At 41.9% G+C, this 18,561-nt stretch overlaps 1 long non-coding RNA gene across 1 annotated transcript; it reads left to right on the top strand.

The window, feature by feature from the left end:
- Positions 1 to 15,984: 15,984 nt before the first annotated feature.
- On the top strand, positions 15,985 to 16,682 carry LOC125901011 (uncharacterized). The gene is made up of 3 exons (XR_007450922.1): positions 15,985 to 16,086; positions 16,186 to 16,335; positions 16,592 to 16,682. It is a non-coding gene; the product is annotated as an uncharacterized LOC125901011 (long non-coding RNA).
- Positions 16,683 to 18,561: the final 1,879 nt, after the last annotated feature.

Genomic DNA, 18,561 nt, shown 5'->3' with positions numbered 1-18,561 from the left:
TGACTGACGTATGCTCTTAGGTTTTTATTTTTATTTATCTGTGTGTTTTGTTTCTCATGCAAATGAACTTTTTGCAAAGGTACTTTCTGCAATTTGTTTATAATGCCTGTGCCTGCTGCAACCCAATTTGCCCATATTGGGACATAATAAAGTTGAAGTGAAGTGAAGTGAGTGTTCAGTGTAGCCTGGCGTTGTCAGACCCAATTTGTAAAACATGAATGGGTCTGGATACCGAGTGTACATTTTCTCTATTCCCAAGGGGCGGTATCAACAGCTGTCACTCAAAGTGCCCCTTCACGCAATTGGAAATACGGAAAACCAATCAGAGTAAACGAAACGTGTGACGTATGCTAGTACAACACCACTGTAACAGTCCAGCAGGCTGCAGCAGAGATGAGCTGTGATGATGTCTGGGAAAGAGTTTTGCCATCTTCGCGGATTTCCTCCTCACTGTGGACTCTGTGTTCCATGGCTGTGATTCCCACCTTGGTCACTTCCCTGACCTGCTCCTCCATGAGAGCAACTAGCGCAGAAACAACAATAGCCACTGGGTTTTCACAGAGTCCCATCTTTTTCCCGATCAACGGAGCCAGTTGGTAAATTAAACTTTTACCAATCCCCATAGGAAGGACGGCAAACACATCCTTTTTTCAATAAAAGCTTTCAGTGCAGCTGTTTGCTCTGCTTTTAAAGAAGCGCCTTTATGATTGCATGGCCAGACTGATCTGCGGAGCGAAACAGATTATGAGCTCGCGAGATTAGGATGGTTTCACCAGGCTAGTTCAGTGGCGTTTTTTCTGAAAAGTCTTTCAGCGTTCTCTTAATTTTCTCTTCTCTCCGGCATGAATTAGCTTCAGCTTTAAGGCAAAATTGTGATTTGGGGTTATATAAGATTGACTTGAATTCATTCTTTATTTCAGACCCAGGGGGATCCATATCACAATTAAAAAAACACAGTAAAAAAGCAACAGAGTAAAATAAGAAAGAAAAATAACACACAAGATACACAAAATACAGAGCCTTCCACAATGTTTAATGTCTAACATACAGACATATTCGCCAGTGGTTCCACAGTCTGGAAGAAAATCTGACAGAACTGCGTGCAGGGTTAGCCAAAACAGCAATTACGTCATTTTCTGACTCAGATGCCCTACACATAAATCCATACATCAGGTTACGTAGAACGGCAGAGCAGGTAGGTACCCCAGCACTAACAAACATATGGCTTGCACTTGAGCTTCTTGAAGCTCTCAGCAGCCGCTTCATGCTGTCATTATAAGCCATTGTGAGTTTTCTAATGCTGCCTTGTTTATATCGACACCACAGGTAGGCAGTATACAAAGGTGTACAATACACTCTAAAGAGCACAGATACAGAGCACATGCTGAACTTACGACACAGCATGTTCGCTTGGGCACACAGCTTCTGATGCTGCCTAAAGATATCCTTGTCGTCAGACAGGTCATTTGTGATAATATGGCCCAAATATGTAATCTCACTGCACACACTGAGTGCATTGCCAGACAGTAGAAGTCAGGGAAGGTTGACTGTCTGTCTTCTCTACTGCTGACAATCATGATCTTACTCTTTTTAGCATTGTATTTTATATCAAAATCAGCACCATACTGTGTGCATATTCTCAAAAGCTGTTGGAGACCAGCATTATATGGGCTAAAGATGACCAAATCATCTGCGTACATTAGGTGATTAATTAGTGAGTCACCAACCCTACAACTTGTACCACATGCATTTAAAATCAAAGACAAATCATTCATATACATATTAAAAAGAAAAGGAAACAAAATTCCGCCCTGGCGAACACCATTGGTCACATGGAAGGGAACAGATGTTACATCCCCCCATCGGACTCTCATTGTCTGATGCGAGTACCAATAAACCAAGATTCTAATTAAAAAAACCAGGGACCCCAAGTGCATATTTAAATCTAGCATTAGTGCAGTTTTTTATTTTCAAACAAAGGGCCATGCCTGCTTTTTCCTGACTCAGCCCACATTTCGGGCCTCTGCATGGAGCCCTTCTACATGATCCTTCCAACCTGGCTTAGCATTGCACACTTTTGTCCTGTGTTTATATAGAAGCCTGCTCGAGATACCGAGAGACTCCACAATAGCTTCATACAGGGAACATAATTCCTTACAGTGTTGTGCATTCTTACAGTTCATATCCCGACACAATAAGGCATCTTTTGGGACCTTAATATTACCCAGCAAAGCATCAGAATGACTGACATATTTATTAAGATCTTTCTTAGACAATTTTGACCAATCTATTTTCCCTACACCAATGCCATTATCCACAGGCAACAACACCGGTAAATTGCCTGTGTTCAGCACCATGAGAAAGGGTATATGGTCCGTGGTAGCCAAATCATAATCAGTTTTCATCATATTGATGGAGTCATGGGCATCCACTGTACAAAGGCAGTGGTCTAGCCAGGAAGTAGAGTGCCAGGCTATATAAGTATAGCTATCATTTGGCAATAGTACCTTACTAGATAAAATCAATCCACTGTCTGAACAAAACTGAATTAAATGATTACCACGTAGAGAGTTGGCATCAGTTACATCAGCATTCATGCCACCAACAACATAGATGCAGGAAGAAGGTTTGTCCTGAATAAAAGACATAATAAATGCAAATCTACTGAGGTACTCATCCTCATTTCATATGCACTCATATGGCATATAGACATTCAAAATGATTAGCTTCTTATCATTACAACACAGCTCAATCCCACTAGCCCAGTCAACTCCCAATCTTATAACATTAACCAACTGGTCATATTTTTTATTCCACATCGTGGTTACTCCCCCTGGTATCCTCCACTGGACGACTTTAGCACTCAGGTCAGTTGTTGATTCACCCGCCCCATGAAAGTCCCTATGAATAGAATTTAGCCCTTCCAGGTCTTGTTTAGCCAGGAACGTCTCCTGGACACACAAAATGTCACATCTCTCCATCAATTTGTCCACAACGACACGGCGTGATTTATCAGTTTCACTGTGGCCAACACGCAGCCCACGCGCATTGTAAGGTACGACACAGATGTTCATAGAGAGGTTAATTCATACCATAGCAGCTACTATGCAGACTGACTCTCATGTGGAGCTGCAGGTGTACCATGGCAATTCAGTTCACCCCCCCCCCAAATTACCAAAAACTTTGGGACCATGGGCCTAATAATAGCGGCGAACATAAATCCCAGCGGGCCAGAGTTTTGGATCATACATATCAGCAACATTGTTAAATTCAGCGGTGATGTGAAATGAGACGTACCTGCTGCAGACTGACTCGATCTTTTGACACTGTTTCATTCTCCAATTTGTCAGATAAATAGTCACGTAGCATGTCTGCATCTTGTGTGGGAGAAAACCTAGTGGCAAACACATTCACCAGTTTTGTTTTCACCACTCCAATGTTGCTCTCAGTACCGGTTCCAATTATCCCCACATTCCTCTGCTCACGTTTCAAGTGAGCTTGCTTATTGTGGGGTTTCAGTGGCACAGTTGCTTTAAGGGACCCCGACTTTTTTCGACCTTCTTTCACAACAACGCTCCACTGTGGGGACTGTAGTTGTGATCGTGGTGATGTTACTGCTGCATCCAGGAGCTCCTGTTGTTGAGCGGAGCCCACCAGCCCCTTCACCCCCCAGCGTGAGGTGACAGCGATCCCGGTGTCCAGTCCCAGGAGACGAGACTTCCCAGCGGGAGACGTTGTTGACTCCTCCTGATGAACAGGGCCTGTTAGTCCCCGCACCCCCTCTCGTGCAGTGCCGGTAGTCCAAGGGTCGTAGTCCGATATGCGGTGGGTCACTCGGTGATCCATGGCCACAACAATTGCCCCCAAGTTCTCACTCACTTCTGCCTGTGTTTCCAATGCCCTCCTCAGGCCAGAGACTTCTTGGCTCAGCTGCTCCACTTGGCTAAGCAGCGCCGACGCGTCCATATTCCCAAACACAACAGGTGGCAGTTCATCCAAGTAATGTGAAACAAACCGCAGAATATTTTCACAGCACTCATTTAGGACCTTCAGACAGGCCTTGATATTATTTATGTCCTTCTGTGGGCCTTTGTGTGCGACACAGCGTAGCGTGGTATTCGGGCATACATCAAACAAAAGCCGCTTGGACTCCTCAATCCACTCGGATGAAAAGCTGTTTGTTGTCAACAAAACAATTTCATCATGGCTTAGTGTCTCCATTTTAATCACGATAAAGTTTAACAGTTCATCTTCCACTATCACCTTCCCATTATCCGTTTTGTAGATTGCACATTTTGTGTGAGGGCAAGCAGAGCCTCCACCAGCAGTACCCACCGCCGCCGCCATCTTACGTTCCTCCTCACCACAGAAAGAACCGCTCGCTAAGCTTCATCCCTCAACTTGATTTTTTTTTTAAACATACTCCTTTGCCCTCTCTTGCCAGCTAAAACGCAAATTTCAGATTCTGCTTAACTCCTGTTGACACTGCCAACTGTGACCAGAGAACCAGGGATAAAGTGATTAAAGGGAAATTTCGGTTTATTTCAACCTGTCTCCTATCGTCCTAAATTTGTTTCAAGTGACTAGTGACATAAAAATAATAGTTAGCATGTTAGCCGTTAGCCTAGATACAGCTGGGGCGCATAGTAGCGTCAAACCTGTTAAAATGTAACCTTCAAGTGCAAAGTTAGTCCACTAAACAAGCTTCATATCGTTAGGATAAATGTCAGAGAACATATAGAAAATGACATGTAAACATGTTGTCTTACCTTACCGGTGTGCTGCCATGTTTGTTTACCATCTAGCTCTGCTTTCCAAAGCAAGGCTGCGTAGCTCTGGAGATTGGTGGTGTGCCTGTGAATGCTGTGCCCCAGTGCCCACAGAAGAGGAATGCCTCTGTTGCAAGGAATGGGACCGGTTGCAGCCTTATTTTCAAGGTCTGGATGTGATCGAGGACGAGACACCTCCACCTGGAGTAGTATCCAGCTGGGCTTTATCTAGAGCTCACCAGATTTCTTTGTGGGGAAAAAAAGCTTGTTTAGTGGACTAACTTTGCACTTGAAGGTATGCCTGTTCACTTACGTTTTAACAGGTCTGACGCTACTATGACGCTGTATCTAGGCTAACGGCTAACATGCTAACTATTATTTTTATGTCACTAGTCAATTGAAACAAATTTATGATGATAGGAGACAGGTTGAAATAAACCGAAATTTCCCTTTAAAGGTCTGAAAGTGATAATTGACGTGCCTCATTTGATGGGCTTCAGTTTAGGGATGTCCCAATCCGATCCTCAGAACGGGTATTGGCTCCGATCATGTTGTTTACATTTTGTGCTGCTGAACCACCAATACACTTTTTGGATACTATTTGAATAAGCCAAACCTTATGGGACAACTTGGATACATTGTATACATTGTATACATTGCATACATTTTTTCTTTCTTAATGCTTTGCAAAGTATCGGATCAGACTCAGTATCAGACTCGGTTTCAAAATAAAGGACTGGATTGGATGAAAAAAAAAAAAAAAGTGATCGGGACATCCCTACTTCAGTTGGTGCTCCCATGGAGCACAGCAGGCATCAGGTTTGAAATGCCAACACCACAGAAAAAGCAGTCTTGAAGCAGAGAGGCACTATTCAGGCAAAATTTTTATATATTACATACCCCATTCATTTTTTATACATTTTACCACAGACAAGCTGCTGCTGCTGCTGCTTTGAATCGAAAGGGGTCAGTTGCGATGGTTCAGACTTCTGATTATGATGCCCCCTGGATGCATGCCGTCAGAGGTGTTCTGGGCATGTCCTACTGGTAGGAGACACCGGGGTAGACACAGAACATGCTGGAGGGATTACATGTCTCATTTGGCCTGGGAACACCATGGGGTCCCCCAGGGGGAGCTGGAAAGCGTTGCTGGGGAGAGGGACATCTGGGGCGCCTTGCTTGGCCTGTTGCCCTGGCGACCCACCTGGGGCAGTAGGCCCCGGATAAGTGGATGAAAATGGATGGATGGAAAAATCCTTACCTATTTTTTCTTTTGGCTCTCTCCAAACAGGTACTGCAGCTGCTGAAAAAACACCTTTATGTGCTGGGTCCTCATTTGATGCTTCAAAATCGAAACAAGGTCAGAGTAATAATGATATTAATTACTTTATTTGTGAAGCATTTTCCGAGCTGAAAGCACAAAGTGTTTTCCAGGGTAAAGAAAATACAGAAGTGATACTATTAAAACATATGCATATACATACTCCAACACCAACATATACACTTAAACACATGTATGTATGCATACATACATATACACATGGCTGCAAATGCATACATTCCCATACACAATCAATTTATCAATTGTCAGAAAAGGCCAGTCTGTAAAAGTCTGTAAAAGTTTTGAGATTTAAAGACGTGAACGGTCAGCTGATCTGATATTCAGTGGGAGGCTGTTCCAAAGCTGAGGAATAAGAACTGAAAAAGCTTGATCGGCTTCTGTCTTTAACCTGGGCTCTGGAACAGTTAGAGGACCCAGAATAGCAGACCTGAGGGGCCTGTTTGGACAATTTGGTGTAAGAAGCTCAGTTATATGCTCCAATGTCAATGCAGGAAAGCCAAAATAGGTGTGATGTGTGAGGATTGTTTTGTTTTGGTCAAAAGTCTAGCTGCTGAATTTTGAATGATTTGGAGCTCATGTATAACTAGATTGCTTAGGCAAGTGAACAAGGCATTACAGTAATCAAGGCAGGAGGATAAAAAAGCATGTGTCTCCAGGGTCAAATTACTCCTTGTGGTATTCAGTGTTTTGACTGAGCAGTTCTTCAGGAAAATGTAGAGGTAGAAGTGTCAAAGCAGATTGACTCACCTCATAACACCTTTGGTTTGTGCCACTCAAAACAATAGGAGTACTCAAAGGGCATGTGTCACATGCTTTCAGTGGATTTGGGCCTTAAAAATACTTTGCCTGCAAAATGACCTTTTGTAAGGGAGGGTTGGTGAAGGCATTCAAAACTTTTGAATACAAAGGGCTCTAGTTTCCCAGCGCGGTGCAGGGTGGCGCAGGGTGGCGCAGGGTGGCGGACCCCGCGCAGAGCTAGTTTCAAGCAGCGCAACCCGAAGCGCGCTCAGTTTGGTAGTTTGGCAGACCGAGGTGCGCTGAGATGGGTGTGGCGGCGCAGCAGGGGGAGGTGTCGACAGATCCAGCTTGGCACAGTGACAGTTTCGTGCCAAAAGGCGTCGCCGAAGGTGCGCTAAAAGCTCGCCAGCTGAAACCAGGTCTACTGTCAGCACAGGCGGAGCACAGCCGGTGTAAGCCAAAGTTTGGCTGACCGGCGGACAGTGCGCACACGTCACCAAAACCTCACAGGCAGGTTTCCAGAATGTCAGGCACATTAACGATGCAATAAATAGCCAAAAAACCACTATTCAATGCAACTATCTGCAATCAGCACATAGATGTATCTCTATATCGACTGTCCCGTCACATCTGATGTCAGATCAAAGGGGATTGGCACCGTTTGGCACGCGTAATGGAAACCCAACCTGATTTGATTAACAAAACTAATGAGTTCACATCCCTCTCAGCCAACCACAAACAGCCACAGCATCAGATAGGGAGTATATATTCAGCATCTGTCATCTTAGAAAAGTCAAAAGAAGAGAAACAGAGTGAGACTGTGAGAAGGAAAGAGAGAGAGAAATGCAACATTGATTTACAACTGTGGTGACCTCCTCCCAGGCTACCTTTGCATCATCAGCCCGTGGAGGTCTGCTTATGGCAAGCCGTTTTAACATTTAATCGATAGGCTGGATATTCATTACTGATATCTGCAACATAATTTTGCCTAGTCAAAACTCTAATTACAAATATCTGTAATTCAGTTTTGACTAGTAAGATTCAAACTATTTTTGCCATTCATGTGTATGGGGTTTGTCATTATAGATATCTCCAATGTAATTGCGGATATCTGCAACTGAATTGTGGATATCTGTAATTCCAGTTTGAGATATCTACAATTTAATTTTGACTAGTCATAATTCAAGTTCAAGATATCTTTAATTATCATCAATTGAAGATATCTACATGGTCCTTTCTAGATATCTTGAATTGAGTTTCAGATAGTCAGAATGACGTTGTAGATATCTTGAATTCGAATTATGACTAGTCAAAATGATGTTGTAGATATCTGCAACTGAATTATGACTAGTCAAAATGACGTTGTAGATATCTGCAACTGAATTATGACTAGTCAAAATGACATTATAGATATCCGCAACTGAATTATGACTAGTCAAAATGACGTTGTAGATATCTGCAACTGAATTATGACTCGTCAAAATGACATTATAGATATCCGCAACTGAATTATGACTAGTCGAAATGATGTTGTAGATATCCGCAACTAAATTATGACTAGTCAAAATGACGTAGATATCTACAACTGAATTATGACTAGTCAAAATGATGTTGTAGATATCTCAAACTGGAATTATAGATAGTCATAATGTAATTGTAGATATCTATAATGACAAACCCCATACACATGAATGGCAAAAATAGTTTGAATCTTACTAGTCAAAACTGAATTACAGATATCTGTAATTCAGTTTTGACTCGTCAGAATGACGTCATACATATCTGTAATTCAGTTTTGACTAGTCAGAATGACGTTACAGATATATTAAATTAAAATTCATACTAGTCACAATGACATTACTACTAGTCGAAATGACGTTATAGATATCTATAATGGTAATTCCGGATAGTCGGACTTAGTGATTAAATGTTAAAACGGCTTGCCATAGTCTGCTTGCAGTTCCGTATATTCGGACACTGCGAGCTTGGACCTCCCAGACCAAAACATCAGTTTCCTCCTGGGAGAAGTTTGGCCGTCTGATGCTGCTGCTCTCTTCTGCCATGGCGAATTGAGTAAACTCTCACTACAACTTCGTGCGGCGCATTTAAGGGCGAGGAGAGGGGCTCATTTGATTGGTGTGATGTGTGTAAAACCCACTCCACGCCTTCTCTCCTCCCTCTTTCTGACTTGTGCAGGTAGGAGGGACGGAGGTGGGAAAGAGGAGTAGCTGCGCCAGGGCGCACAGTGTGCCAAACTTGCAAAATCCGCCTGGCCACACCTGGTTGGCGAAGCACAGGTGCGCTGCACCTCCGCCCAGCCCGGTCTGCGAAACTAGAGCCCAAAGAGTTCTTTTGATCAGGTGGAGGGCAAACTGGATAATCAAAGGAGGAATGATGATGACTTAAAAATCAGTTTTATAGTGGACAGTAATTTATTGATAAACTACAATAAAAGCCAGGCTAAAAACAGTTGAGACTCAGAAGAAATTGTCCTACAAAGGGCCAGGTAAAATCATTCTTTCAAATTAGCCTCAAATGACATGTAATTTAAAATGTCTGAAACTGTGGGAGCAGATTCGTCGGTGATGGGGAATGCTGTTCTTCTGGCAAGGCCTAGCTGACCACCTCGTCTGTTTACTGACATTCCCCCAAGAGAGGCTGCTTCTCCTTGTTCTTTTACCAACCTCACTGCTTTGCACCGTTCTCCTTCTGCCTCTCCCAACCTGGGGTCCCTGGCATTCCCAGGGTCTTCGTATAGCAACTGTTTTGTCTTCTCCTCCCCAGCGCACCATTCGCTGCTCTTCCTGCCTCCTCGTGCATCATTGGTTAAAACAAAGGGTCTTTACAAAAAGGTAAAAGCTCACAGGTGTAGGCATTTATGCTAATCAGGTCGTTTCTGCTGGCAGGAAATAAAAACACATTCAAAACAAGCAAATGCAATTTCACAATAAAAGCATGCAAATAGAAAGAAACACTAAAATACAATAATTTACAATAATATATACAACCATGTACAACCATGGGCGGCACAGTGGTGTAGTGGTTAGCACTGTCGCCTCGCAGCAAGAGGGTTCCTGGATCAATCCCAGGCGGGAGCCTTTCTGTGCGGCGTTTGCATGTTCTCCCTGTGTCAGTGTGGGTTTTTATCCGGGTACTCCAGGTCCTCCCACAGTCCAAAGACATGCAGATTGGGGATAGGTTAATTGGTGACTCTAAATTGTCCGTACGTGTGAGTGGTTGTCTGTCTCTATGTTTTAGCCCTGTGATAGTCTGGCGACCTGTCCAGGGTGTACCCCACCTCTTGCCCATGTCAGCTTGGATAGACTCCAGCTCCCCATGACAAAAATGGATGGATGGATGTAAAACCATGCAATATAATATTACCACAGCAAACAAACTAAAAGGTGCAGCAAGCATGAACTATAATATAATAAACAATGAAACCATTACTTCCACTGTGTGACACATTTTTGTTTTAATTACTCACTGTTAGTTACCTTGAATTTGTATAGAAAACATTATTTTTCTCACATGTCCCCACGGTAAATGGAGAATCCAAAAAAGGTGAGCATACTTCATATACTATAGTCACATGAACAGAAACAGAGTTTCCTTCAAAAATTCAATGAAATACACAGTGAGTAATTATACAAATGGTCATTTTGGGGAATAGTCCTTTAACCTTTCATCCTGAGCTCAATGGCACATCTATGTATAATCAGTGGGTGGTGTTGACAAAGCTCAGATTTAACAGCTATTCTTGGATGTGTTGTTATACTTTACATGTTAGTGTTTTACATAGTGACTATAACCTTCTCAGTAGTCTGGGTAAGTGTTCTGCTCCGAGAGCTTTGTTCAGGCCTGGAGCCCTGCAGCAGGGTACATGAGCCAGCCAAATAGTACTCAGTTGAGCATGAACAGAGGCCATGTGGCTATATTTATTTCCACAGCAGAGAGCTATGACTAAAACCTCTTCACATATCCCAGCAGGAGGTCACCTCTCTGGCTCTGCTCTCTGTATTTGGGCTGAGTTCTGCTTAAAGGGCACACCATTAGACTGTGAGGTTTAATGAAGTCCAAGACTTGTGATGAAGTGCTGTAATATCCTTTTTCATTTTACCCACTGTCCCTCAACCTCCTTTATCTTCTTCCACTTCAGTTGGAGTGTTCCTATGTTTCCCAGAATACCTCCCAACACGCTCCAGAAATGGTTCTTTGTAAGTGAGAGCAATAATGTATTTTTTTTTCCTCAGCTGGGAGAAAGTGAAGGTGAAGTTACAACTTTGCTGCAGTTGGTGTTATGATTTCATTTACAAAACAGAATGCATTGGATTTCACATATTGCCCACAACATATCTGCAAAGATATAATCAGCAATTGCACTGCATTTTTCATGACAGAGATGATTAACAGTGCAGAAATTGGTATTTCTGTGTCATCCACAATTGATGTCTCTGTATTATTTTTACACAGACATCATAAGGTGCTGTGCATCTGTAGTTCAATTGGCTTGGAAGATGAATAACAGCACAGAGAAATATGATGTCCTATTTATTTGGGTGATTTAGTGGATTAGTGGGTAGTTTCTGATACATACTGTGTTGTGGAAAAACATCACCATATTACGTCTGGTTTTGATTAGGTGTGCCGTAGAATGCTGATCTTCAACTCTCTCTGTCATAATTAATTCAATCAAATTTTCTATTTTACATTCTTCTAAGAAAAATAAATGCATAAAAGGGAAAAATAAAACTTCCAAAGGTGCTGTAAATAAGACAGTTCTCATGCACTGTTTTTCACAAGTACCTACCAAAAGCATTGCACCGCAATTCATATATATCCCATGAAATCATGAGTCCGTAATTAATTTATAATCTAAAGGCAGGGGGGATCGATCCTAAAATATCAATAATCTTGATGCTACCTTTTATTTTGTAGATCGATCCTAGCATCAGTAGGATGGATACCAAAAAGGGATTTGTTTCTCTCTTCTACGTCATGCGTATTAGTATTTCAAGAGTAAACTGTCTGTACAAACAATGTTCTGTTGTCATGAACACATCCAGTGCACATACTTACTCAAGGGTTAAAGTTCTCCGGCACAGCACCGGATTTCCGGCATGGCGAAGTTTCTGTCCGGCACGGGCAGAAGTGCTCTGCAGTGCAGCATTTCACTCGCATTTGCCCCTAAAAATATATGTGCGAACCGGGGAAAATGACTTAGGCACAAACACAACCTACTGTTTACCATAATCGGCATCGGACGTTTTGTCATCGTTAACCGATCAAATAAATGTATTTTAAAACTCGTTCCTTTGACTCTGATACAGCAGTCTCCCTCCCTGCCTGCAGTCCCCACTGCACTGGGCTTTGTAACAATGTCCCGCCTACAGCCCTCTCTGATTGGTTACATGGCACAAGTGATAGCCAATCAACACTGATGCCTGTGCATGCTTTCACATCATGTCACATTGCCACACAGAGCTCAGACAGAGCAGGAGAGGCTCCGGTAAGCCAGCGGTAATTTTGAAGGTAAGGTAACAGAAACCAGACAGAAATGAAAGTTGCAATAAAAGTCCTCTATGCTGAAGTTTCAAAATCACTACCATAACATTATATGATCCATTTCAATGATGACATGCTTGCCCAGAGGCGAAATTTCAACGTAACTGCCTGTTTAATTCACATCAAGCACGATACAATTTTGCAAACAGCCTAAATGATTTAGCTTCTAATAATAAATAGCACCAAGGCAAAAAAGAGATGTAGGAGCTATAAGTCAAAAAGTCTGGTAACCACTGAAAGTTCAATCTTAATTTATAAACTCATTAAGCTATAAAAGTTTAATCTGAAAAGTAACTTCTAAAGCTATAATCTTTTTGTTCATTTTGATAATAAACACGTTCCTTTGCAACACATACATTTCTATTTCTTCATTTTGTGACTTCTTAGTTTCACTCTCACCCAATGTTGGCAGTAGGACAGTAAACTCACCTCCCAGCCTTCGGGCGGTGTACTGCTGGATGCTGATGCGGACCCTTCATTGTTCTATGAATAGAACGTTCAATGCAGATAGTATGTCTGAGCCCGACAAGTTTTATCAACACATAATAGCAGTGATTCATTAATGAAAGAGGAAAAAATAAAAGAAAGAGAACTTGGAGCTGTAACCAAAAAGACTGGAGGAGAAGGCAAACAGGTTGACCATATATGGGGTCAGATCAGTCTCATTAGGCCCGTTTCCACTGAAGAAGTTCCTGGTACTATTTGGGGGGCAGGAACTACTACAGGCACGTCCTTTTGCTCGGCCCTCTCAACCGCCGTGTCTCCACTGACAGAGCGGAGTACAAGGAAGGTTACTGTAAAGTTACGGGCTCTGGATGTGATGTAATCGTTGCGCGACCATTTTGACCGGGGCGACGTAGGGATGCCGTTAGCCGATAGCGGTGTCTGTAATAACTCACTAAATGGCCCGTGAAAAAAATTTTTTTTCCAGCGGATGTCTTAGTTACAGCATGATTGAGCTAACTGGAGTAGTTTCATGTCGTAGCCGATAACGGGAGACTTTTAACAGATGACGTCTTGATGTTAGCTTTGCTGCTGCTGTTAGCGGATGCTTTCTAGACATCGTGACTTCCCATAACTGAATAAATACCACACATAGCAACACAAAACTGCTTTGCTAGCTCAATCATGTTGTAACTAAGATATCCGCTGGAAAAGGTATTTTTTTTCACGGGCCATTTTGTGAGGTTTTTTTAGATGGCGGTGGAAGCTATATGAGCAAGCTAACCCTCTTCTGCTGAGTTTTAAAAATGCTGGCTATGTTGTTGCTTTCTGCTGTCGTCACATCCCTCCTTGAGTATATCCAGTCAGCACCAAGTAATCCCCAAGCCCCAGCCAGGACTCTTTCGGGGCTGTTCTGAGTACCTACCCTGAGGCAGGGACTTGTTTAGCCCCTGTATAAGTTCCGGAACTCTGTCCTTCGGGGGTGGTTCCTGCAGTGGAGACACGCACCAACGGCCCCAGCCCCGTAAAATTACCCCGAAGTTCCTGCGGTGGAAACAGGCCTATAATGAATGAACTAACACAGGGTTTTTCATGAATACACATGCACTGGTTCGCAGTTGTATTTCGGACTCACTAATGCACTTGATCTGTTTCACAAATGCACACGCTCTGGTTCACAAATATAATGTTTATGCAAACTTGTAATATAAATTCGGAAATGCACATGATCTGCTTCACAAATATTATTTTGAGGCACACTTGTAATATAAATTCCCATGCCTCTCAGCTGTTAAATGGTGCTTTTCACAGTTCATGTCAAAGTTTCCTCTGATAATCATCTTACCATTGCTCACTGCTTCATCTGGTTCACTCTGGTCATTCATTCATTCATTCATTAGCATCGCTGTATTCATTTCATTCCACTCATAGTTGCATTTACTCATTGTCTTGTCTGTTGTTGGTTGTATTGCGTCTTGGTCTCCTGTGTCAGTAGTTTAGAATAAATGTTTGTCTATAAAGTCATTGTCTTGGTTTTCTGTAGGATTACATTCAGTCACTTTACGGGTGCATAGATCCTGGCTATTTGAGCTCCATTTGAATTGATAATTGATAATTAATAATTTCCCCAAAGTGCGTTAAACATTCTTGTCTGATCAACAAGAGGTGTGGTTTTATTAGTCTGACTATGAAATTATATCGCTGGACGAATAATTAAAGTGGTTATGTTTAATAATTCTTATTAATGTCAGTTTTTCCTAATATTGAGCTAATCAAACCCTACAGTATTCATGGTGAAAAACGCAGGCACCTGAATAAACTGTTTATAATCAAACAAATCTTACATATGTAATGGTGGAGAATGCAAACCCTAAATGAATCATATCAATCAAACTTTTCATACAAAATGGTGGAGAATGTCGGCGAGCATTTATTTAATAATTGCTGCCACAGAATAAATTATAAATTATGTAACAATCAATATTTCCTACATATAGGATCTTTTATTTTACATTAATGACTTGAACTCTAGCATCCCTATTCTGAGGGGAACATGAGCCGAAAAGAGCAGATCTACAAACTCACAGAGCCTCACGCTGCAAGGCGTTGTGAGCTTGTAGATAGACTATTTTTGATGTTTGGTGTAGAGGGATAAAGAGCAGACCAAGTACAGATCCAATGGTCAAGTTTACTAAGTATTGAGAGATTAAGTGGCCAAATATCTGAAAATACACATTAACATGGATCCAAATATTAATAATTTAGAAAAGATCATGTGTAAACAAATAAACACAAAACATTAATTTATACAACACAACACTGTCAAAGTGCTGTCAAACAAGTCTATGAATATGTTTAATCTGCAACATAATTTTTTACTACATGTAGTGGGGGTCCCTGCTTCATCTCTCTCTCAGCAAGGAGTCCTTGACCTGAAAAACGTTGAAGACCCCTGATCTAACTCCAACCTGGAAAAAAAAAAAAACACACACATTGTTTGCTAACGTAGTTCACTTATTCCCATATCAGGCCATTCCCTCACATCTTCAGTAAACCTGCTGATCAGCCAAGAAGGAAAAGACGATTCTCCGCTCCTGCCACTTCTGTTGTGAAAACGACAAACTTTCATGTATATGTCCTTCCGAGACCCACTGAATTCACACCAAAGGGCTCAGCAGAAGAACTACAGCTTGCCACTGCCAGCCTTGGGAAAAGGATGATACGTCTAGCAGAGAACTGGGGACACAGTCAGGTAATCAGTCTACAAGTCCACAGGTAGCATTTTAAATCTCTGATGATGAAAAACATACCTCATCTGTTTTTCATGTTAAAAGCCCCAGATAACATCCTTCTTTGAATTAACCATTCACACCACTCATGAAATTGTAGAGGTACTTTAAAAGTTTTCCTGACAAAGACTTATTTGCCTGATATTAATTGATGTATGACTTACATTTTAATGGACACTATTTCTGTTTTAAAAAAGGGGGTAGTGGATGTCGCAAGCTGACATCAATTTTACAAAGCCCTGAGGGGTACACCTTTGAGACATTCAAAGGGGCATCCAGCAGTGGCAAGAACACTTTATTTCTAGTTCCACTACTGGAGCAGCTGTCTACTGAGCCACTTCTCTATGACTCTCCAGAGTTTGCCAACATGCCAAAGGCAAACTGCATGAAATGTGGAAGTCTAATGCCTTTGCAGCTGTTACCTATGGAGGGATGCAATGTAAGATGTGCAACTTTCCTCTAATTTCTATTATTGTTTTTCTTGTTCTTGTGTGCAAATGACTGTTTGAATGTCTACAGCTCTAGCTCTTTTTTTAAGGTGGATAAATTTGAGGCATCTCCTGATGAAGACTGCACAGTTATTGAGGAGCCAGTTCTCTGTACTACAGCTCTCTCAGACCTTGCTACCACTGAGATTGGAGAATCCACAAAAATGGGAGAATCTACTGGGATGGAAAAATCCTGTGAGGTAATCGAGGCAGTAATACAGGCTGATTCTTTATCCACCATAGGAAGCAAGGTAGCATAAGTTTCACTTCATGATAATGTGATGATTAAGTGTATAACTAGGTGGGGTATATCAACAGACTAATGTTTTATTAAGGGACACACACAATGTACTCAGTTTAGATCACAGAAATGCAATATTTGCTAGCTATAGTAAATATAATTCTGAGGTTCATAAACTGACAGTTGTCTTCTTTTTTTTTAAATTTGTTTTGCAGGTTTGCCCAATCTGTCAGGCAGCGTACCCAATTGATGCCCTTCCATTTCATGCCATCATGTGTGGTGAAGGGTAAGAAGTTTATAACTAAGATCCAGATAAAAGGTGTATATATATATATATATATATATATATATATATATGTATACCTATACCTCGCCATTAGAGCCACCATTTGATGAGATTTAGCCTGTCAGACCCAAAACTTATATTTTGTTAATGTTGGATAAGATTTTGTCCAACATTAACTGTATTGCTGTGGTAGAGAGATAAAAACAGGCAAATATTGATCAAAATAACAATTCTTCTACATTCTCTAATTGTATAAACTTCTTGTGAGTAATGCAGATCTTTAACAATAACTTAACTCTGTTAAGTGTAAAATGAAACCAAATGGACCCTTAGTGACAAGCTGGACTGATATCACATTGAGAACATGCAGTAGGAATACTGGAAAAGTGAGATTAGGGGGGCAGAACAGGCTCTGATTGGAGGAAGCGGTAACCACGCCTACCTTAGGAGACAGGAAGAGTAACCGTTTTCTTAACATCGGATAAGCGTACAGTGGGGTTTCTCCTTTAGCCATCCAATATTTCACGGCACGGCAAATTTCAATTCTAGGGTCTGGCAGCTCTCCCAAAAATAAAAAAATATGCCAAATTTTACCACACATACAAAAAAAAAATCCACATTTTCTCTTCCATCATGTCTTCTATTTAAACCATACAGTCCTGCCATGGGACACTTCTTTGTGGTGAGTTAAAGTACTCGCACAGCTTGTCCCTCACAGCAGAGGCTGCCTGCCCACCCCTGTTGCCCCCCATCCTCTCCAAGTCTTCCAGTCGGTCTCCTTCCTGCTTGTCCAGCCATCTCTGGATCTCTGTGGGCTTGAGGAGGAAATTGTGCAAGATGCAGGATGTTAGGACCACCATGTCCACTTTTTTGGGGTGGAGGTAGATATGTCTCTGAAAGATTCGCCACCTGGATGCTAGGATTCCGAACGCATTTTTCACCACATTTCTCGCCCGCAAGAGTCTGTAGTTGAAAATGTGTTTCTCTCTGGAGATGTCGCGTCCAGGATAAGGCCTCATCAGGTGGGTCTTCAGAGGGAATGCAACATCTCCGATACCTGTGAATGGCATTTGCCCAAGATGCTCAGCCCCTGAAATGATGGCAACTTCTGGCACATTGAGGGTTCCAGCTTCCAGACCTCTGCCCAGCGCTGATCCAGAGAATACTCCCCCATCACTGGACTTGCCGTAGTCCCCCACTTGGACCACCTTGAAGCGATAATCGGCATCCACCAGAGCCATCAGGACGACAGAGAAACATTTTTTATAATTATAATACAGGCTGCCAGAGTGGGGGGTTGCCTGTATGCAAATGTGCTTGCCATCAATAGCTCCAATGCAATTTGGAAAGTCCCATTTTTCAGTGAACCTCTGCGCTACTTTTCTCCAAGCATCTTCAGTGGGCTGGGCCATGTAGGTGTCTATCATACATTGATTGATGGCAGTACAAGTGTCCTTTATAATGCTGGCAACAGTGCTCTCTCCTAGGCGGTAGTAGAAAGCCAGGCTGAACATAGAGTCTCCTGTTGCAGTGTACCTGAAAGAAAAAAGTTACTGTTATCACATTTATAGTTTCAGAGTGCAAAGCAAAGTGGAAGTCAATGAGAGACTCCTATGCAAAATGGCGGAGAAAGCAGCGGCTTCCCAGTGGATCTGAGGCATCAAGTCAGCAGGATTGGAGGTTTGCCCCCCTCATGACATTTCGTTACAACTGGCAAATATAAGGTTAGACAAAAGCTTTTTCAGTTTTAAATGCATTACCATTACAAAATCTGTGACAATAATTAATTGCCATAATTATTTTACTTTTAACATCTAAAACATGCACATTAGGTTAGATGATAATGTGTTTAAAAGTAATGTACAGTAGGGATGTAACGATATGGAAAATTTGATATCT

This window comes from Epinephelus fuscoguttatus, linkage group LG14 (assembly GCF_011397635.1).
Source record: "Epinephelus fuscoguttatus linkage group LG14, E.fuscoguttatus.final_Chr_v1".
NCBI classification, from domain to species: domain Eukaryota; kingdom Metazoa; phylum Chordata; class Actinopteri; order Perciformes; family Serranidae; genus Epinephelus; species Epinephelus fuscoguttatus.
This window is presented reverse-complemented; position numbering and strand designations above follow the sequence as displayed.